Here is a 24,393-nt window from a genome sequence, read left to right on the forward strand (position 1 = left end):
TTCAGTCGACACCAGCTGAAAACAGAGAACAATTTTCCTCCGATATCTGAAGTAAAAAAAGTGCGTCCAAGACTTCTGTTTGGCTAGTCTTATCACAGTTGATGGCGTGAAACAACGAACGCTACGCAAAACAGTAGACGGAGAAGGAGCGAGTGATCTAAGTTCACTGTCTGGTACTTCTTTTGAAGGTGACATCCTTTTTTTTTTTAATATTATATCCTCCCCCTCCCCTCCCCGATGCTATTACAACACAGCTACACCTGATTGTAGAGAGGCATTCGTGACTTTGTATGTAATCTCATGTGGTTAATTGCGCACTGCACAGTAGCGTCTGACTCGTAACAACAGCTCCACAAACAATGTTAGTGGAAAGCACATCACGCCTCGTGCAGTTCCTCGTTCACTTACATGCTTCACTGAAAATCACTGGTGTCTTCATTTGTTGGTACTCAGCTTGAAAATATTTAACAGAATTACTAATTTCTCTGGTCCCGGCGGAGGTTCGAGTCCTCCCTCGGGCATGGGTGTGTGTGTTTGTCCTTAGGATAATTTAGGTTAAGTAGCGTGTAAGCTTAGGGATTGATGACCTTAGCAGTTAAGTCCCATAGGGTTTCATACACGTTTGAACATTTTTTTTACTAATTTCTTTCCCAAAACTGTAGCTAATTCTCTTTTCCTCAATGACACTGGATTTAATTGTAACTTTAGGTAAGAAACAGAACCGACTCACTGAGGTTCGTGATGGTAACTGAACCTTTTGTTCTGTAATGCATTAGCAAGTCATGATATTATTAAAAAGCAGTTATCGTGTCGTTCCATCTTACCCCCGCTACATTTTCTGACAAAAAAAAAAGCTGTGAAAGTGAGGAGAGTACTTTGAACAAATTGTACTTGCAGGTACGTTGAAAGGCAAGTTGGTATGCCGGCCGCAGTGGCCGTGCGGTTAAAGGCGCTGCAGTCTGGAACCGCAAGACCGCTACGGTCGCAGGTTCGAATCCTGCCTCGTGCATGGATGTTTGTGATGTCCTTAGGTTAGTTAGGTTTAACTAGTTCTAAGTTCTAGGGGACTAATGACCTCAGCAGTTGAGTCCCATAGTGCTCAGAGCCATTTGAACCAAGTTGGTATAATGTAATAGGAATGTTTTAGGTATGCCCGGGAAGCAATTTAAGAAATAAAATCGAAAACGAGAGCACATACAATGATTTGCCCTCTTTTATCGCTCCCCATGAAAATGTAAACTTTTGACAATGGCACTAGTTTTCATGAACTCTTCAATTATAATTTTCATGACAAAACCTAATGTATTGCACCTACCCGAAACCATTTAGCTAAAACAACAAAAACGCTATAACGAGGAAAAGAGACAGAATGGAGTATGTTGTGTTATTGTTGTGGTCTTCAGTCCAGAGACTGATTTGATGCAGCTCTCCATACATCTCCATCGTGTGCAAGCTTCTTCATCCCCACGTACCTACTGCAACCTACATCCTTCTCACTCTGCTTAGTGTATTCAGCTCTTGGTCTCCCTCTACGATTTTTACCCTCCACGCTGCGCTCCAATAGTAAATTGGTGATGCCTTGATGCCCCAGAACATGCCCTACCAACCGATCCATTCATTTAGTCAAGTTGTGTCACAGATTTCTCTTCTCCCACATTCTATTCAGTACCTCCTCATTAGTTACGTGACCTACCCATCTAATCTTCAGCATTCTTCTGTAGCACCACATTTCGAAAGCTTCTATTCTCTTCTTGTCCAAAATATTTATCGCCCATGTTCCACTTCCATACAGGGTTAGATTCCATACAAATACTTTCAGAAACGACTTCCTGACACTTAAATCTATACTAGATGTTAACAAATTGATCTTCTTCAGAAACGCTTTCCTTGCCATTGCCAGTCTACATTTTATATCTTCTCTACTTCGACCATCATCAGTTATTTTGCTCCCCAAATAGTAAAACTCATTTACTACTTCAAGTGTCTCATTTCCTAATCTAATTCCCGCAGCATCGCCCGATTTAATTCGACTATATTCCATTATCTTCGTTTTGCTTTTGTTGATGTTCATCTTATATCCTCCCTTCAAGACACTGTCCATTCCGTTCAACTGCTTTTCCAGGTCCTTTGCTGTCTCTGACGGAATTACAATGTCATCCCAAACCTCAAAGATTTTATTTTTTCTCCGTGGATTTTAATTCCTACTCCGAATTTTTCCTTTGTTTCTTTTACTGCTTGTTCAGTATACAGACTGAATAACATCGGGGATAGGCTACAATCCTGTCTCACTCCCTTCCATACCACTGCTTCCCTTTCATGCCCCTCGATTCTTATATGTGCCATCTGGTTCTCGTAAAAATTGTAAATAGCCTTTCTTTCCCTGTATTTGACCCCTGACACCTTTAGAATTTGAAAGAGAGAATGCCATTATACATTATCAAAAGCTTTCTCTAAGTCTAAAAATGCTAGAAACGTAGGTTTGCCTTTCCTTTATCTTTCTTCTAAGATAAGTTGTAATGTCAGTACTGTCTCACGTGTTACAACATTTCTACGGAATCCAAACTGATCTTCCCCGAGGTCGGCTTGTACTAGTTTTTCCATTCGTCAGTAAAGAATTCGCGTTAGTATTTTGCAACCCCACGCCCGGGTTTCCGGGTTCGATTCCCGGCGGTGTCAGGGATTTTCTCTGCCTCGTGATGACTGGGTGTTGTGTGATGTCCTTAGGTTAGTTAGGTTTAAGTAGTTCTAAGTTCTAGGGGACTAATGACCATAGATGTTAAGTCCCTTAGTGCTCAGAGCCATTTGAACCATTTCTTTTATTTTGCAACCGTGACTTATTAAACTGATAGCTCGGTAATTTTCACACCTGTCAACATCTGCTTTCTTTGGGATTGGAGTTATGATATTCTTCTTGAAGTCCGAGGGTATTTCGCCTGTCTCGTACATCTTGCTCACCAGATGGTAGAGTTTTGTCAGGGCTGGCTCTCCCACGGCTATCAGTAGCTCAAATGGAATGTTGTCTACTCCTGGGGCCTTGTTTAGACTTTGGTTTTTCAGTGCTCTGTCAGATTCTTCACACAGTATCATATCTCCCATTTCATCTTCATCTACGTCCTCTTCCATATCCATAATATTGTCCTCAAGTACATCGCCCTTGTGTAGACCCTCTATATACTCCTTCCACCTTTCTGCTTTCCCTTCTTTGCCTAGAACTGGTTTTCCATCTGAGCTCTTGATATTAATACAAGTGGTTCTCTTTCCTCCAAATGTCTCCTTAATTTTCCCATAGGCAATACCTATCTTACCCCTAGTGATATATGCCTCTACATCCTTACATTTGTCCTCATCCATCTGATTTAAGTTTTTTGTCTACACTCAGGTTTTAGGATTACGTCCATTTAATTTGCATCTGTCACTTGTGTTGTGTTTTCAGTTCGATAACTAGTTTGATGCAGTTCTCCAGTGTATGACTCCTCATCACCGCATAACTGTTGCAGCCTACGTCCATTTCAACATGCTTACTGTAGACAAGCCTTCGCTCCCCTCCACCGTTTTTACCCTCCCTCCCCCCCCCCCACTTCCCTCTATTACCATTTTACTAAGGTCTGAAGGTCCTCCTTTCGTTCGTCCGTGTTTGCGATTTAAAAACTGGGTTGTTTTGGACATCAGCCTTATGCCAACACATTTAGTTTATTTTTATATTTACCCAGACATATTTCGACACCAATGTGTCATCTTCTGTGGGTCAAATTTTCATTTCTGTAAAGTGCAATATCGCATTTGTAATAATTTAACTGCTGTAGGCCTAAGAAATACAATATTTGCAGTTTGCTTCGTTTGGTTTACACACTCACCTTACAATTACATCGCTAACTGAACTGCATTATTATACATATACATATTATACATATACAACGAAGCAAATTGCAAATATTGTATTTCTTAGGCTTACAGCAGTTAAATTATTACAAATGTGATATTGTACTTTGCAGAAATAAAAATTTGACCCACAGAAGAAGACACATTGGCGTCGGAACATGTCTGGGTAAATATGAAAATAAACTAATTTTGTTTGCATAAGGTTGATTTTCAAAACAACCCAGTTCCCTCTATTATCTAACTGACGATTCCTTGGTGCCTCAGGATGTGTCCTATCAACCTAGCCCCTGTTTTAGTCAAGTTGTGCCATAAATTTGTTTTTCCGCAGTTCGATTCACTGCCTTCACTTACATACACTTCGGTGAATAAAGTCATGTAATACCTCCTCACGTCGATCGGACCAACTTTTGCTGAGTGTAGTGCAGCAAGTAGACGTGGCATGGACTCAACAAGTGTTTAGAAGTCACCTGCATAAATATTGAGCTGTAAGGGAACGGGTGAAGTAGGCAAGCGACCATTCACCCTCCAGCGCGGTACACATGTTTCCGTCACCGCTGATTCCGCATTGCCGGGTCGCTGCCCGCGCGAGTCAGCTAGCAACGCAGAATAAAAGTGGGCCTTTCGGTCGACCGAACGGCTTTGGTTATCAGACACCCTGCAGCGTCGTCAGACACCGGGCTTCCGCGTCGCGTTCGGGTCGGTAGGCTGCGAGGACACTGACCGCTTCTGAGTATGTATATAACGAGTTTTTAATAAAAGATAAAGTAAATTATTTGACCGTGTTCAAATGCTGATCACCCGCTCGCCCTAAGACTCTCACGCCCACCCGCCATCATCCTGACCAATCAAATACCTTATAAAATGGTGTCAGGAGTGGGATCCTCTGGAAATCGTTTCCTGGGGAGAGATAAAACCTACAGTCTTCCAATAGGGTATAGTGGTGATTGGCATTGTTCGCGAAGTTCGTGTTTCGTATCCGTACGTGGAAGCAGCACAAGGCAGATACCATCCTCCGTCGGAGCACACCTCTGCAGACGATGCAACGGAACGAGACCCAGCGCTGAAGGTAGGACTGCAGCAGATACTGGCTTTGCTTGGCAAATTTTTAAATAAATAGATTGACCGGGTTATTCAGTATGGCAGAGGCACAGATTTGCAGACTGTTATAGCACAGTTACGAGAAGAAATTCAGCGATTGAAAACAGATGCAGAAAGTAGAAGGGATGTGGGACAAGTGAATAGTAACCTTCGGGATGTAGCCGATGAAAGCGCAACAGATTCAGCAGTAGTTAAAAATTTTTCTTTGGTCCCTACAGTTACGGTCTTTCGTGGGAAGTCTGATGAGGATATTCACGTGTTTTTTAGTAAACTGGAAAGCGCAGCAAGTTTAGGATCCTGGAGTGATTCAGATAAAGTAACCGTGGTGAAACTGCGAATTCAAGATGATGTACTCGATTTTGTTACGTGTGATACTATGTGCACTCGAGAAGCTACCTATGACGTTTTTAAGCAGACACTGGTGCAACGGTACAAAGAGAAGAAGACAGCAAGATTTTACAGGGAACAACTGCACAACATGCGTATATTGGAATCTATTGAGCATTTTGCTGATCGCATTAGAAAAGTTAACACTAATACGTATGAGCTCAGCGAGAACGATTCGCACAATGAGGAAAAATTGTTTGAAGCAGGAAAAAGGGCATTAGATACGTTTTTGAATGGGTTACAGGGTGAAGTCGGTCGTGCAGTCAGATTGGCACGTTGTGAGACATTTGAAGAAGCCATACAGACGGCAGTTCGATTTGTGGAAGAGCTACGGAGACCTCAAATGGACCGCAAACCGGATCGGCGCGTGTTCGAAGCTTATTCAGGAATCAGTTATCGTGGGAACGGGCAACAGGCGGCCAATACTCGTGGGATGAAGATTCGGTGTTTCGTTTGTGGAAGGGAAGGCCACATAGCGCGGAACTGTAGAGGAAGGAATGCAAGGTGTACGTTAAACGACAGAGGGGACGGGAGGGCCACCACTACTCCCGCCCCCAAGAAGCAATAGTTACTGCGAGCTCCACAAATGACAGTTCTGAAGGCCTGCTTGTTAACGCAATTTACAGTGGACAGAATGTCCGTTTTCTGTTGATACAGGGGCTCAAATTTCTCTAATGTGGTGCCATGTAGTTAAAGAGAGAAGCTGGAGGCAGCCGAGCTGTACCATTAAAGGGTTAAATGGCAACCAGGTGCACAATTACGGAGAAGTTGTGATTAACTTCGTGATAGGGCAAGATGAATATGAGGCCGGAATGCAAGTGATAAGAAGTAGAGAGAAACGCTACGAAGGTATACTAGGGTTGGATTTCCTGTCAGCTAACCACGCTCAGATCGATGTAGCAAAGAGAGAAATCCGATTCGGTCATAATGATTATGGCTGCAATGGGAACTCCAAGAGTCAGACTCAAAAGAATGTTAGTGACGCTGAGGTAATGCGCAAACCGAGTAGCGGCACAAGTATACCGTTCCGAGTCGACGTACATTTGACTGAAAGTGAGCGCATCCCCCCGGGAACAGGAAAAACACTGTATATCGACGTGAAGATACCGAAGTGCCGAGGAAGTAATTTGTTGTTAACAGAGCCATCAGTAAACGGTGATTTGCTAGACCAGAAGCATTGTTATGTAGCAAGAACTGTCAGTGTTATTGAGGACGAACCAAATGGGATACTGCGAGTTCCAGTGAACATAGCTAACATGAGTAATGCGGAAGCGGAATTACCACGCGGAACTACTGTGGCAACAGTACCGAACCCAGATCCACAAGACGTGACAGAAATCCCTACCAAGGAGAAAGATGTACAAGTAGCAACTTATGGTCCACCGAATGTCAATACAGGAGAGGCCACTGTCGAAGCACGTGGATCAATCGAACAAGAGCTGGTTACTAAATTAAACCATTTATCGCCGGAGGATCGGGAAATAATTTTACCAGTGCTACTTAGCTAGTCGGATCTCTTCCGTGAGCGGGATAATCTTCCAGCAACTCCATTAGTTCAACATAGAATACATACCGGAGGAGCAGCAACCATCGCTCAACGACCATACAGAATTCCTTATAGCCAACAAGCCTTAGTCGACGAGATGATTAAAGAACAACTGGAAGCCGGGTTTATTGAACATAGAGAGCCGTCTGATCCAGCCTGGGCCTCCCCCATCGTGATCGTAAAAAGGAAATCGCCTACAGGAGAACAGAAGTACCGATTCTGTGTCGATTACCGGAAGCTGAATGCTGTGACGTTACCAGATATTCATCCATTACCGGATCTTGTACACTCGTTGGATTATCTTGGTTCGTGCAAAATCTTTTCTGTTTTGGGACCTATCCAGCAAAATGCAGGAAGTATGGAAGCATGTAAAGGCTCGGAACCATCAGTCCTTTTTGTAGCAGGTCGCGCAACACGATCGCGGAGCAGTCGTACCTAAGTATTACGTTGGAGACTTAGTCTATTTGAGTAACCCCGTGTTGAAGAAGGGTCACGTTAAGAAATTTAAATTGCATTGGAAAGGGCCATATAAGGTCCTTGAAATTTTCTCCCCGTTCACATTAAAAGTCCAATTGTCGTTTCGCTCTATCAGAGTGCACGTGAACCGTGTAAAGCCATATTTGAGCAATCCAGCGCCGGAACCAGCTGATGAACCGGAAGAACGACCCCGAGGCAGACCCCGGAACAGCTGAGACATCCGCAGAGCACTCCCGACGGTAACCAGCCGGTGTGCGTCGACGCCGAGATCCACAGTTCGATGCTGAGGAGCCAGGTCGCCGCCGAACATGCCCCGGTGCGGCCCCGAGCTCCCCCTTGTCAAGGTATCTGCTACGGCCGAGACAACGCGTGTGCTAAGTGCGTATACGTCATTTACAGCAGTGTGCAGTGTCTAATTGCGTATGTGCAGAAGTGGAAGTGTGTTATTCTGGTAACAACCAACTGAGTCAGTGTTAACATTGTTCTTATTGCAGAAGACTAACTTCTTGCCTTCATTATGTTAAGTTTAAGGATAATGACTGTTTTTGATTTGATCACTTGCTTTTATTTTAGGTTTTGTTTGTCTTTTAGAATCTTTCCGCATCAATCTGGTGTTCTTTTCGAACCACAAACTAGTATGATAGTAGCTAGTGGTAATTTTAAGATTATTTTGAAGTATAACCTAGGTGAGGCAGAAGAGCAGTTTCAGAACATAAGTGAACTCATGAACCTTATTGAGGCAATTCCAGTCAACCATACGATATGGGATCCAGCACTGTCATGGTATCATAGTTGGGTTATGGCTAAAAACCAAATCAAGGTAGCCTTTACCGCGTATAGAAGGGAAATTGATTGCTTTTTAAATATTTTACCCCACAATAATCTTGTTAATCGTAAGTGGGCTTGGTTTGAGTTTGGTGGCAATATACTCAGAACTGTCTTCGGAACGCTAACTAACAGGGACTTGGTTGACGTGAGTAACAAGTTAGAGCAGCTAGGGGAAGAAGTACATTCCAATGCTCTGAACATTTAGTGACACTACGCGATATGCAGCAGACAATTACTAATAATACCGTGTTCATTGGTAAGGTTGTTAAGCAGTTCATAGCTCATTTTAGGGATCTGTGCAATGAGACTACAAGAGTCCAAAGGGAATTACGGAAGGAAGTCAATATCTTGAATGCCCATGTACAATTAAATACTTTGTTGTTTAGGATTACCGATAGTTTGTCAAATGCACGACTAGATGCTTCTAATCTGAGGCAGGCCATTGTAACTAGCTCAGCTAATCATTTCAGCAGTGTTTGGCTGCATCCTAAAGATTTTTTGGCATTGCTAATAGCTATGGATAGGAAACTAAGTAATCCTGCGACTATGATCCTACCTGTCAATATGCAAAATTTGTATTTCTACTACCAATTGAGTGACGTAGATGCAATCATGATGGACAATGAATTGGCTCTAATTGTCACCATTCCCTTAGCAGACTCCAGACATCACTTTGAAGTTTACCGCGTGTGTATCTATCCAGTATTTTGGACGCCCCTCCATACCTATGTTCAGTACCATCTGCGGGAGTACTTTTTAATTAGTCACGACCGAAGATATTTCTTAGCTTTATCTTAGAGCACTTTCCGCGAATGTGAGCAAACAAAAAAACTTCTTGTTTATCCTTCGAATATCATATTTTTTGACAGTCATGTATACAGCTGTGAGAGGCCGGCCGGTGTGGCCGTGCGGTTAAAGGCGCTTCAGTCGTCTGGAACCGCGTGACCGCTCCGGTCGCAGGTTCGAATCCTGCCTCGGGCATGGATGTGTGTGATGTCCTTAGGTTAGTTAGGTTTAAGTAGTTCTAAGTTCTAGGGGACTGATGACCTCAGCAGTTAAGTCCCATAGTGCTCAGAGCCATTTGAACCATTTTTGAACAGCTGTGAGAGAGCTCTTCTCATGAATGTTCAACCCCGGAACTACTGTCCCAGGAACCTGAAAACACTCACTCAACCCTTCCTACAACGGTTCGCAGAAGGTATCATCTACTCTTTCAACTCAACAATTGACATGACCTTCATGAGTAACAAGTCCTTCTCCCCCTTTACCCCAAAGATACAAGGTAGTGGTTTTGTAGTAGACATAGAAAACTGTGAACTGTCAAGTGACTTCTTCCATGTACCCCAAATATCCCAAGGCACCTTGTATGTAGAAAAAAATGGTTCAAATGGCTCTAAGCACTATGGGACTAAACATCTGAGGTCATCAGTCCCCTAGACTTAGAACTAATTAAACCTAACTAACCTAAGGACATCACACACAGCCATGCCCGAGGCAGGATTCGAACCTGCGACCGTAGCAGCAGCGCGGTTCCGGACTGAAGCGCCCAGAACCGCTCAGGTACCGCGGCCGGCTTTGTATGTAGAAGGCAAGTTATCTGTAACTCCCATTTCTACTGTATTCCACAATAATACTTAATTATTTGAGTCAATGAATTCATTCCACTTTAATTTTAGTGTGACAGTCGAACTGTACAACCAATTAGTTCAATCCATAAGTACTAGTGGCAACGATTTGAATTTGATTCATGCTTTTAACAGTATTAACCAGTATCAACAAGCTACTCAGAGTACCATTACTTTAAAGCTTTCCATTGGACTAACTAAAACTTCTGCGATAATTTTGTTATGTTTGTTCACCTTTGGTTTTTATGTATTAGAGCGGTCAAGGCCCTATGCACCTGCTGAGCTCAAACGCGTTACTGCCGGTTACATTGTAGTTGACTTGGCACCTATTGTGAATGAAGCCTAAGGTTATAAGAAGTTATTTGGTAGAAGATTGTTAATGAGTCACCAGGTAGCTCAATTTTAATCGGGAGGGTGGTGTAAGGGAACCGGTGAAGTAGGCAAGCGATCGTTCACCCTCCAGAGCGGTACACATATTTCCGTCACCGCTGAATCCGCATTGCCTCGTCGCTGCCCGCGCGGGTCAGCTAGCAACGCAGAATAAAAGTGGGTCTTTCGGTCGACCGAACGGCTTTGGTTATCAGACACCCTGCAGCGTCGTCAGGCACCGGGCTTCCGCGTCGCGTTCGGGTCGGTAGGCTGCGAGGGAACTGACCGCTTCTGAGTATGTATGTAACGAGTTTTTAATAAAAGTTAAAGTAAATTATTCGACCAGTCGTCTAGGGTGCAATCGGGCATATGGTCACGAGCCCAGGAGAGGCGCTGCAGGCTGCCATGCTGTTTGCAAAAGTCGTCTCCTCAGACGTCTGCTGCAGTAGCCCATTAACGCCAGATTTCACCGCACTGTCGTGACGGAAACGTTCCTCGTACGCTCCACATTGATTTCTGTTGTTATTCCACTCAGTTTTGCTTGTCTGTTAGCCCTGTCAACTCTACGCAAAGGCCGCTGCTCTCGGTCGTTGAGTGAAGGCGCGTTGTCTGTGGCGAGAGGCAATGTCTGAAATGTGGTACTCTCCGCACTCTCTTGACACTGTGGATCGCGGAGTCCTGTTTTACCGGTACTTTATTCGTGATCTAGGCTGGTATAATCACAAAACGTATAAACGTACGATTTAATTCTGACTGTCGAGAATGTGAGACAGCCTCCCTCACGACTGTGTCACACTTGCTAATTCCATCTTCTGTCATAGATAGCAGCTTCTCGAAACAGGCCATGTCCATCCTCACGAAGCTCCGAAATTCATGCGGATCTTTGAGCCTCAGTTCTTTCATTAGCATTGAATATAATCCCTTGCCTACCTCCCTTCTTTTCAGCCAGGTTCGAACTCAACAACGTCTGACTTTTTGTTTTAATCGTCGTTCTGCCCTAATCCGAAGATCTACTGTCACTACCAGGGCAATAGCTACAAAAACAAGTGGGTCCTCCATGTGCAAACTGCTGTATAAATACATATACCTGTGTATCCAAGTGTCGTAATATAAAGGTAACTGTTAAGTCTTAAATTTAGAACAGTAGCAACTTACATACGAGAATAACAATTACGTAATAAATAATAATAAACATTTTCCTATGAAATAGGAACCTTGAGTTACATAAATAATTCGAACGGATGACACTCCAATATGTCACACTGTCCCCCTTGTGTTTCGTGCTGTAGAACGAATGGCTTTACAAGAGATCAGGCAGTTCTGTTTGCGTTTCGCGTGTTATCACTGTCTACTGCGCATGCGCGCCCGGTTTATTCCCCACGGATGGTGTAATAGGTCTACATGAAAAATGGTTCAAATGGCTCTGAACACTATGAGACTTAACATCTAAGGTCATCAGTCCCCTAGAACTTAGAACTGCTTAAACCTAACTAACCTAAGGACATCACACACATCCATGCGCGAGGCAAGATTCGAACCTGCGACGTAGCGGTCGCGCGGTTCCAGACTGAAGCGCCTAGAACCGCTCGGTCACACAAGCCGGCCGGTCTACATGAACCAGCCTGTAGTTACAGATATGCACGCTTGGGCCGCTGGTGCAAAGATCTACGGTTTAGGCGCATCGTGTAATACGGGCTTAACACTGACGTCATGTTTTCCGTCAAATTTCAAGATGGCGGACAACAACTTGATATTATGCGCTGCAGTTGCTAGTACCACAATTGCACTGTGTGTGTATTTGGAAGAAAAGCAACGGAAAAAAAGACACATTCTTCGATGAAGCCATATGTATTACGTCGCGATAGTAAAAGCATTCAGCAAAGTTTGTTACGAGAGCTGCTAGTGGAAGACGTCAAGTCTTACACATAAATTACTTAAGAATGAATGAGAATGTATTTCAGTATTTACTCAGTAAAGTGGCTTCTCATATTACAAAACAGAATACTCTCTTGAGAGATGCTAAATGTGCAGAAAACAGGCAAACTGTGACACTTGGAGTTCTTGATACAGGAGGGAGCTACTCTAGTTTACAATACTGCACTGGAATATCACATTGCATATGAACGAAAATATTTCCAGAAACGTGTGAAGCGATTTATAAAGCACTGAAGGGGGAATATGTGAAGGTAAATAAACATTCAGTGCACTATATGGGCAATGAGAACTATTTTTATTTTTGAATAATTTAATTAATGGAATTAGTGTTCCAGCAACTACAAATTTAATAAGTGCGAAACAAATAGAGCGCTTTTTCACTTGTGGCATCCAAAGTTCAAAAATAAAGGAAGTAGAATGGAAAGCTACGAAAGAATGTTTTTGTTTTATAGTGTGACCACATCCTCTATTCCGTCTAGCTGAAAAGCTGCCTGTATGTTTCCTGATGTAGAGGTGGGTGGCTGTAGCTGTGATTGTGGACATGATGTCGCCTTCAGCATATACTTGGCCATCACCACAAAATTAATGGTATGCAACGTGCCCCTTGCTCGACCCTCACACTAGTCGAAGCAAGTTTATTAAAAGAAACACATCAACTTTGAATCCATGTTTACATACACACTTCAGAGACGTCAAATAGCGGTAGCGATGGCGAGGCCCTAGATCATATGTATTTGACGACAGGCGAGATTTCACTAAGGCCGGTATTACACGATCAAATTTCTTTGTCAAAGATTTGATCAAAGAAGTGATCTAATATTCCGTCCAATATATTTGACAAAGATCTGTGATGTAGCGCTACAAGGGGTATTACACTGTCATCAAATTTTTCGTCAAAGTTCAAGATGGCTGACAACAACTTGTTATTAACCGCAGCAGTTCTACGTACTCCAATTGCATTGTGTGCACATGCGGAAAAGAAGTGGGGGGAGAAATGGAGCCATACATACGAGGTTGACAGTCTTAAAAGTCCTGGGATTACAACTTGATAATAAATTCAGTTGGGAGGAGCACACCACAGAACTGCAGAAACGCCTTAACAAATCTGTATTTGCAATTCGAGTGTTAGCAGACATAGGCAACATAAAAATGAAAAAGCTTGCATACTTTCATTCCATAATGTCATATGGGATAATATTTTGGGGTAAATCTTGAAGTCAAACAAAAGTTTTCAAGGTCCAAAAGCGTGTAATACGCATTATTTGTGGAGTAAATTCACGGACCTCCTGCAGAAACCTCTTCAAAGAACTGGGTACTTCAGATTCTTGCATTGGTACTGGGGGAAAATAAGAAAGAAAATGAAACTGTTGGCGGGCCAGAAGTACAGTGAGACTGTCGTTTGGACGTACGAGATTTGCAGGTTAGCTTTTTTTGTTTTGTATTTCATGCCTAGATACTTCCGTAGAGATTTTGTTGCATGTGGATCATTATATGTAATGATTATTACAATACATGCAACGATATGTTTGTACAGTTATCTAGGCATGAGAAACAAACAAAAAAAACTATAACTCTCGTAGGCCCAAATGACAGAGTCTCACTATACTTCCGGCTCGCAGGTTAACTACTGCCTCTCAGTATATTTACTTCTTAATAAAATTTGTCGTAAATAATATATCTCTTTTTCCAACAAACAACTCAGTTCATACATACAATACCAGGAACAAAAATGATCTGCACAAGGACTTAAAAACACTTACTTTAGTTCAAAAAGGGGTCCACTACTCAGGAACACTCATCTTCAATAATTTGCCAGGAAACATAAAAAATTTAGTTAGAAATAAAGATCAGTTTAAAAGGAGCCTGAAAGACTTACTACTGGCCAACTCCTTCTACTCCATTGGCGAAATTTTTAATAGAAACAAATGATGTATTTATTCATACTATTAGTATTTTTATTTCAGCTTTAAAAAAATCGACATGTTCCACATCCACGAGGATCTCCTCAGCACGGATCTATGGAACGAAAAACTAATCTAATCTGGGTGAAGCCGTGGGTTTTACGACGACACGATAAAAGCATTCAACAAAACTTGTTACGTGAGCTTACAGTGGAAGACGTCAAGTCGTACATCAATTACTTAAGAATGGATGAGCATACATTTCTGTATGTGCTCAATGAAGTGTATCCTCATATCACAAAGCACAATTTTCACTTAAGAACTGCTACATCTTCAGAAGACAGGCTCACTATAACACTCCGATTCCTTGCTACAGGAGAGGGTTATGTTATGTTAGGTTAGGTTAGGTTAGGTCAGGTTAGGTCTCCAATCTTCTTAATCTATTTTTTATTCAGGGTGCCTCACGTTGTAAAGCGCCTCATAAGCTTCAGACATCTCTATTAATTCTGTAGTTGTCAGCACACACCAATTGTATTTACCGGCAATTGTTATAAAAACACTACAACGACAGAACGCTGCAGCGATGCTAGCGCTCCGCGTGGTAACATATCGCATTGCAGTGAACAGAAGACAAGCGATTTCTTTGATCAAATATACGGCCTCGACCTAGATTTTGACAAAGATATTGGACAAAGAAATTTGATAGTGTAATACCGGCCTAAGTTCCGTATTACACCATCAAATTTTTTGACATATATACTTGACATATCAATTTTGACAAAGAAATATGATAGTGTAATACAGGCCTCAACAGCAGTCCTCGCCAGCTGCGCCACAGTGCCCCATTTGACTGGCCACAGGGTTGCACACTGCTCTTGTACCTTCCCCCACCCATCACAGTGGGAGGTGTTAGGCCCTACCTGGTCGGTTTCGCAACGTGTGCCGGCTGCTTCTGGTCTTCAGTCTGTTGTCGAACACGTGAGAGTGCGCGGCGATGTTGATCACGGGGGAGGAAGCCAGCAAAAAGGTAAATAACGTTCGTTGCGCATATAGGGCCGCTTTTGCAGCAGGATTTCCGTTCTCTAGAACTGGATGCATCATCAGCGCTTTTCGCCTTAATTATTTACGCTACGCCGTTCTCTTCCCCTTCAAGAGATGTTTGCGTAATCAGTACAGATGATTTCTCATCTGCCAATATTTTGATATGTAATTTGACCTTGGTTTCCAGACTACCAAGGAAATACAAGTTCAGGTAATAAGGGTTGTATTCCGTCTTTTGCAACTGTAATAACAGTTTTATTTAGGTCATATGCGTTGCGCCTTATTTCAAAGCATCTTCAGTGTTTACTGAAACAGTCTGGTTTTTCTTATTACAGATAGTTGGGAAGAGAAGAAATGTAATCTATATTACTTGTATGACTGCGGTTACCGAAAAAAGAAAGCCTAAGAAAAAGGCAACATTTAAAGTACTTGATGCTATTTTGCTCGTTTTAATTCGTTTGCGGTATCTATGAAATTCCCAGGACGGCTGTGGCAAACGATTCTCTGCCTTATTTCGTCCACCAGAGCTTGGATTCCGTCTCAAATGACTATTTAGACGGTACGTTGTCCTCGAACTTCTATTGTATTTTGTATGATCTTTTCATACCGCTTTATTTTTCCGTAGAAAGCCACCTGCGAAATGTGATACTCAGTAACTAATCAGCCAAGCTAAATTTTAAGTCGTAATCAAAGATACACATGGTATTTGTGTTTTGGAGTCAGCACTTGACTTTTACATTATTATATGCCTAAACAATACCTCTTTATAATTGATATATTGTAAATTAATTTGGAAGGAAGTTTATCACAAGAAGCTCTTGTAAACTTCAGATACAGCCCGAATAAAATAATTCTGTGACAAACTGCAATGACAGGGGCAAGCGCAGTTGCCGGCCACATTTCAGATTAATTGTTGTACTAAACTGTTGTCTGTTCCAATCACAATTCATGTTATGCCAAGAACAGACGCATGGCGCATTGCAATGCTCCAACAACAATGGAAAACTTCATCGTAATTAACAGAAGGGAGTGTCTGATAATGGCCCTGTCCGATACCACGCGGCAGACCATCATGGGAGTGGAAGTTGAGCGCGCTCTGCAAACAAAACACGGCATTATTTATAGATTTTTTTCGTCTTCTTTATATGCGGAGTGGCGGAATTGAGAGTGGTGATATAGACAGTGACAGCGGTGTTGGTTGTCATGCATCTGTCGATAATTTAGTTTAAGGCGAATTATAAAGTTAACGTGAAGACATGAACTGTCGGAATATAATGAATTTTTTTGACAACCCGTTAAGACATCAATGTATACACATCACTTACACTGATAAGCACTTTCATCTGATATGTGAGGTCATAAAATAAACAAACAATAACTTCGCTGACTCTTGTTTTCAACTAATCATTCAATTTCATGTGCTTTCATGATACTGTCTATGGTGTGTTCGCAACAATATGCCTGTGAATGTTGACTTACGGCTGCGCCTGTCAATCGTTTTTGTGCTGCAAGTGTAAATGTTTTGTTATTCTTGACAACGTACGCGTTAACTTTAGTGCATACCTTCATGTAATCGGCGGTCTTCGTCAATTTGTAACACACAAAAATTTCGCCATAAACCATGCAGTGTGACATGCTTTACTTCATCTTTTTCACAGCCAAACCATATTCTACGTTATATTGCTCACAAAATTTGATCAAAGCTATACGCGAAAGGCACGGAAAGAAACCCAATTGTGGCGGAAAGGGATAGTACTCATTGCCACGCACAGCAACTACCAAAAATGCTCCAGTTCCGAGATATCTTTAGTGTGGTGTTGTAACCAAACAGCATTATTTTCATAGCACACAAATATGATTACTAAATCTACAGAATATGACGCTTAGCTTCACAAACATTTGAATCGTAGAGCTAACTTGGTTTGCCAACGTCAGCCGATAACAGTATAGGTATCACGCGTATGTGGTACAACAGAAAACTGAAACGTTCATTTCAGTGTTATTCTATATTATTTTTACTATTTGTGAACTGAAGTTTGTGGTGATAGCCTGGCCTGTAATGTAGCCTAAGGTCTAGTGTGGGCCGAAAGGCGACAATTTGCCTTTGAGCTGGCGAAGCCAGCGAACGAGAAATAGCAAAATGCAATTATCATACTGGCTGAATTAATTCTTCGACTATATGCGACGACTGACAGTGCCATGGCAGTCACATATCCTGTGCTGTGATTGGCTAGTAGGAGCAACCCGAACAGGTGACATGTTGGAGTACATACTTACAGGTAAGTATTCTGTTCTTTTGTGAACTAGCGGACTTCGCAGATATGATGTTTTACAATATTGGAGATCACATAAAAACCTATCGTTTTTGGTACGATTTGTTGTACTGAAATTTCAAGTAAATGTGATGTTGACGCATCCTAACGATGCACTATTCCTCAAAATTATTACTCAGCAGAGTTCTGTAGGGTGGTGTTACTTTCCTTCCAGTTTTCCCTGATCGTCTTTAACATTTTGTATGCACCATACCGCCGTGCTATGCTCGTAGTTGACAATCTCTTAATTCGTTCAATGTTTACAATCATGTCTGGTGTTCCAGAAGTACACCGCTAATTTTGTTATCAGATGCTGTTGATTTCTTCTTTTTATCATCGTCATCTAAAACAGCACTCACACGCTTAGTAATACTGTCAGGTACAGTCGCAGGTTCGAATCCTGCCTCGAGCATGGATGTGTGTGATGTCCTTAGGTTAGTTGGGTTTAAGTAGTTCTAAGTTCTAGGGGATTGATGACCTCAGCAGTTAGGTCTCATAGTGCTCAGAGCCATTTAATACTGTCAGATCGTCAGTATATTGATTGTCTGGGAGCGGGTAATGACATATTGCCAGCACTACGAATATTGACGAACTGTATTGAGGGCCCTCAAAATGTTCTCAATATTGTAAATACAAATGAACAAATGAGGTAAAGTATTGACAATATTCTCCATTTAGATGTCGACAGAGCTTCATGAACCATTCACACGGCGTTAGTGTGCACTGTTTATGTTTTCATTTTGCCTTCTTGAATATCACACCCCAGATTTCGAATAGTCTTTTAACACAAAACAGTTTTAATAGGTTTCTGCGAGGGTAAAAACATTGCATATACCACCTCAGGAAGATCAGCGGAAGATTCTCTGTGACACTGATTACTTTATTAATTTGAAAGTATACACTGATTACTTTATTAATTTGAAAGTATAGTACGGGTAGATTAAGTACATAACGGTTTCAACAAACGCCACTGCTACGAAAAATACGTCATATATCGGCAATGACAAGAAATCCATTTCAGTTTCACCAAATTATAATAAAACGTAAAAAAAGTATAAAATTTTATTTTTTGTCGTTGCTGAAGTTACAGAACAAAACCTCGAGCAGTCGTATTACTTGCCTGTCAAAGATGCTCCCAATCTCTTGTCGACTCTTAATGATGTATTTTGCCCCTCTATTTTATCCTGTATCAACATAAGTGACTTGTCGTATGATGCAGAAGTCATCGGAAAGTAATTTATGGATCCTTGGGATCCGTGATTCTGATTTCAATCAGTTAATTAATATGTAACCCGTCCCTCTTTTTTTCCTAACCACTCTCGGGCCCATTTCCTCTTTTTCGTTGTTTTCTGTTGCTTGCAAGCTATACCCAATGTAATTGCAGCACATGGTTTCTTTTGGGTGTTCCACATTCTAACTTTGTAAAACTGCGTCGTCAACTGAACATTTTTGTCAGTATTATTGATGGTGTGAGATCGTTTCGGTATATTGAAGGTTTGACAAACTAGTATTGTCGGTAAATATTGTACGTGTGCAGGTCCCTTAAGTTGATTGTTTTGGGGGGAGGAGACCAGACAGCGAGGTCATCGGTCTCATCGGATTAGGGAAGGACGCGGAAGGAAGTCGGCCATGCCCTTTCAAAGGAACCATCTCGGCATTTGCCTGGAGCGATTTAGGGAAATCACGGAAAATTTGAGTCAGGATGGCCGGACGCGGGATTGAACCTCCGTCCTTCCGAATTCGGGTCCAGTGTGCTAGCCACTACGCCACCTCACTCGGTGGTCCCTTAAATATACCATCTGTTCATTCAGCAAATCGAAATTTCCCACATCTTTCTTGTTTTCCTGTGACACTTACTGCCGGCCGGAGTGGCCAAGCGGTTCTAGGCGCTACAGTCCGGAACCGCGCGACCGCTACGGTTGCAGGTTCGAATCCTGCCTCGGGCATGGATGTGTGTGATGTCCTTAGGTTAGTTAGGTTTAAGTAGTTCTAAGTTCTAGGGGACTGATGACCTCAGAAGTTAAGTCCCATAGTGCTCAGAGCCATTTGAACCATTTTGTTTGTGACACTTACTGCAAACTGCAGATTTGGCGATTAATATAAAGGTGCTGTTGACCCTACGTGATAATCGTTCATATCTTTGGAGAACCTTGGCACATATGCACAGTAATATTAGTTGCGCTATTTCGCTTCATTGAGACAACCCGTATGATATTTTGTTTTTGTAGAATATTCGCCGTCCGGTTTAACTTGCTCAAAAATTCCTCAAGCTCACATATTTGTGAATTTATTTCGTAAGATTTCATCTTGATTATCAGTCGTCAGTATTGTACTTAGTCGAACGCCTTTAAGAAATCTAAGAAGAGGGATCTTCCTGGTCACCTACAGGTATTATTTACAAGATATCGTGTGTAAATTTATTAAGTGAAGTGACGAGGGTAGTTTTTTTCCTCTACCAGTGATGTAGACTATATCCTGCCTAGAACGTCACTTATGTTTGAGTTTATCATGTATGATCCTGCAACAGACATCTGTTCGCAATATTGATCTGTATTTTAGTGCATTCTAACTTCAAATCTATTGGCAAACAAAAGTGACCTGCATTCATTTTCGTTAACACGTTACTATACGCTAATGATGCGTACACAGATGCGTTTTTTTTATGTTCGACTTCGTGCATGCGCAGACGTTTCCAACAGCGCAACTACGCTTTCGCAAATGTGCATGCGCAGGCTGTGCGTAAAAAAAAAAAAAAAAAAAAAAAAAAAAAAAAAAGCATTTGTTCCGGAGTTTGGTGGGAGTCTCTTGCGCTTTATAGCAGACGACAGGCAGATGGGGCCTATGTGTGTTTCGGTATGTCGTGTGGTGAGGTTGTGTTTTAAGGCGATTATGTGCAATGATGTCTGCTGATTCCAAAGAGAGTACGCTGAAATTTATAGATGGCTACAGCCAAAGAGAAGTCATATGAAATGATACATCTAAACATTATTGGAATAAAGATTTGAGATGTGATGACCTGAGCGTCAAGTAGATAAGACTTTCCGGTCATATCACTGTAAAGCAATTGTTACCAGCCTTTCTGAGTAGTAACCCTGAGTGGAGTATGATTTTAGCTAGTCGCCTATCTCCTCACTATTACCAACATCAGCGCCTAGCTATAGTTTCAAACGAAAAAGAATTTTCTGTGAAGACAGTCATTTTTAAAATGGCGAAACATATATACAGGGTGTTACAAAAAGGTACGGTCAAACTTTCAGGAAACATTCCAGACACATGTCCACATAACATATTTTCTTTCTTTGTGTGTGAGGAATGTTTCCTGAAAGTTTGGCCGTACCTTTCTGTAACACCCTGTATATAATGTAGTTTTTGTCGATGTTTTGTTAAACCACGAAGTCATGAATAACTTTTTATAGAATGAGAACGAAGTGTTACGCAACGGCACTGTTGTTTAAAACATTCTCAGACGTCTTGCCGCCTCAGCGTAGGGTGATATCGCAACCTTTCGACATTTACCACCTTCGTCAGGAGAAACTTTGAAGCCTAGTTTACACAACGACACTAGGTTGCAGGCAACTGCACTACCGGCCACTGCGCATGCGCGCCGCGCGTTTGCGCAACTCGTTGGTGAAACTAAACACTTTCGGCGTGTTCCAACTTTGGCGACACTAGTTGCATGAGTTTTGAGGTTACGTGTGCTCGTAGCGTGTAGACAAACTGAAATATGAAGTGGGGAACGGAGAATAATGTTCGCTTTTTGGGTATCTATGGTTTACATAGGTGTTTGTGGGACTTCAGTGATGCTGATTACAAAAATAAGCAACATATTGCTGCCGCTGAGTCCGTCATATATAACATAGATGGTTTGACAGTATCTAAGCTGCAAAGCAAAATGTATTGAGTTAGGAGCACATATACAACTGAATTAAGAAAAATACAAGCAAGTGTAATTCTAGCTGTGGAAATGCTCTCGTCTACAAGACTAAACTCCCGTCGTTTGAGTTGGCCAACCCTTCGTTAAGGAATATTGTTGACTGGAGGGAAGGCTATACAAATTTAAGAAGCAGCATTCTTTATTCAATACTCATCTTTTTAAAACGTCGCTGCAGTGCTCCCCATTCACATATGTTAGAATTTTGAAATATTACCACTGTAAAGATCTCTCTTCAAGAGAGTAGTTTGCAAACCATTCTTTTCTTAATGCGGCCTGCTTCGAGTAATTATTGTTTATATTGTTAATAATTATTACTGTCAATGTTAATAATTATTGGTGTTAATGAAAAAGTGTCATCACCAACTAAAACCGCATCTTATAGCATGCCGAGTGTTCTCGATTGTAATGCATACAATGTGATATGTAATTTCAGTTCTGGCGACAGTGATTCATGCATTACAATGTCTTTATTCCTTATCACATAATGAACTATATTCAGAAGAAACGTTAACAGTTCTGGTGACATTCTAAGATAATTAAAAGAACTTCTTGGGTTTTTAATTACAAATTATTTCAGCAAGGATGCTGAGCAACCGAGCTTTTCTTCATCCAGTCACGAATCGAAACACTGTTTATTATGCAGCGATTCCACACAACAAGCTTTAACTCAACTCGTTCGACGTGCAGCTGCCAAAACTTTCATTTCAGACACGAGTCAGGAACTCACAAAACGACAAAACTGACGTATATACTGGTTTCGCCGCGTCTACAGTCAAATATGAAACCATTTGCGTGCAACTGATTCCACGCAACGAGTGGCGCAGGACAATGTCGTCGTGTAAACTGGGTTTTACTGCCAGAACTGCGATTGTGGTGGCCTTATATCCCAAAGGCGGCTTCTGATTGGTCGGTAATTAAGTCATGCTGTCAACGTCTGCGTTTGTGGCGCCATCGCTCCCGCCGTAGCTTAAACATTGCGACGAATATCTTTGATTGTTCTCTGCATCGAGATCTCTCTCCCATGCACCGCTAAGATGTCCGCCCCTGGTAGCTGAGTGGTCAGCGCGACGGAATGTCATACCTAACGGCCGGGGGTGCGATTCCCGGCTGGGTCAGAGATGTTCTCCGCTCAGGGACTGGGTGTTGTGTTGTTCTACGTAAGTCGCCAAAGTGCGAGGCCTACGAGAAAGACAGGCCGCGGCGCGTACGTCACGAAGGTAGTCCTGCGGTCGCTTGCTCGCTGACAAACTACGTTTCTACACCTGTTAACTCGTAACTAGGCGTGTCCGTACAAACGAAAACTGAAACTTCTACTGGAATCCGCTATTATGGAATCTTACTGTTAGTAGTCCTATAATGATGGGAAGTGCATGGGCCTACTTATAATTTGTTATGGCTGTACTGGTGTACAATAAAATAAAACCATGCTAACATGATTATCAGTTGCATAAGGCACCACTTCCAGCATGTAATGAGACATGTTAAGCAGAAAAGACTAAATGCTATAAACAAGCCATTATGTCATTTATATCGAGTATTGATCTTCAATTAAATTTTACTGTAGTACTGTTAATCAGTAAGACTTAATAATAGCAGATTCCAGTCGAAGATGAAATTCTCGTTAGTACTTATACGACCAGCTGCGAGTTAACAAGTTTAGAAACGCATTTTGTCTGCTAGAGCTGAGCGAGCGAGCGAGTTCAGGACCTCTTTCGGGACGTGCGCGCCGCAGCCTGTCTTTCTCGTGGGCCTCGCCGAAGTGGCGTCAACTCGAAAGACTTGCACCAGGCGAACGGTCTGCCCGACGGAAGGCCCTAGCCACACGGCATTTACCGCTAAGATTATATACGCTGTCACGACTAAGGATTTTCTCACTTATTTCTAGAGCCTCAGAGTCCCAGTATGTAGGAACCTGGGACAAAACATTTGTTTCATCAAACAGTGCTTTATGTTTGATCATGAACCTTTGATCAGCAACTGCATATTTCTCCAGTTCGTCCTGCACAACTGTGGGAAACGGTGCGGATGGACTGACCGATGTATCTGTTTCCCGCACTCACTAGAGATGTTGTAAATCGCAGGAATCCGGAGGCCAAAACTGCCATTAACAGGGCGTAGCATCTCCTGTATCTTATAAGGGGGACGGAAAATAGATCTGATACCCCATCTTCCCAAAACTCTGCCTATTTTGCTTGAAGTAGCGCGGCAGAAGGGAAGGAATGCAGTCGGTGGTTCGTTTTTATAAAATGATGAAGCAATTCTCAGTGCATTACGCCCGTACATCTTCTCAGAAAAGAAATCTAACTGTATACATGGAGGGTACGCACTTGTTCAAAACATACTTCCTCTGCATCGCTCCTGTCCCTAGCGACACTTGATTCATCCACACCTTGCACACCATTTAAAACCGAACAACTAAAACAAAAACAAAAAAGTTAGTCATATTGTTTGTAAATCAAGTGATCGCTTGTCTCCTTACTTCTGAACTAGCGGGAATTGGAAGATTTCAGGCTTCTAATGCTTTGTGTCTGACCACTGCCACTAACAATATTATAATAATAATACAGTGTAGGCCATATAGTAGTGTAGCAGCCATTACGAAATAGTGACAATAGTAACGATCTTTTAAAGTAATTTAGTTTCATGAACGAAATAAAATTATTGCGTTTTTACTCCTCGGAAAACTACATTTTACCCTCAGCGGGTAACTGCGTCTTTACCCCTCACAAAGTAACATAATTTACCCCTCAGCTGTAATAACATCCAAGTTGGGAACCGCTGCTGGAAAGAACAAGGTAGGTCTAGAAGTAGGGAAACAGAGAAAAAGAAGCCAACAAGATCATGAAAAGAGTATTTGGAATCTGGACAGATATTCGTGCTATGGCGACTTAATAGTACGTATATCAACTGAGGAGCCCGAAATCGGAACGAAAGAAAAGATGGGACACATGGAACTCAACAAAGTACTAGAAGGTGAAATTGAGGTCACTGATGAAGCAGAAAATACAAATCGGAAAATACGACCTCCATTCTAGTGGATTCTGGGATCCATGGCTTTACC

The sequence above is a fragment of the Schistocerca americana genome, chromosome X (genome assembly GCF_021461395.2).
Source record: "Schistocerca americana isolate TAMUIC-IGC-003095 chromosome X, iqSchAmer2.1, whole genome shotgun sequence".
NCBI lineage: Eukaryota > Metazoa > Arthropoda > Insecta > Orthoptera > Acrididae > Schistocerca > Schistocerca americana.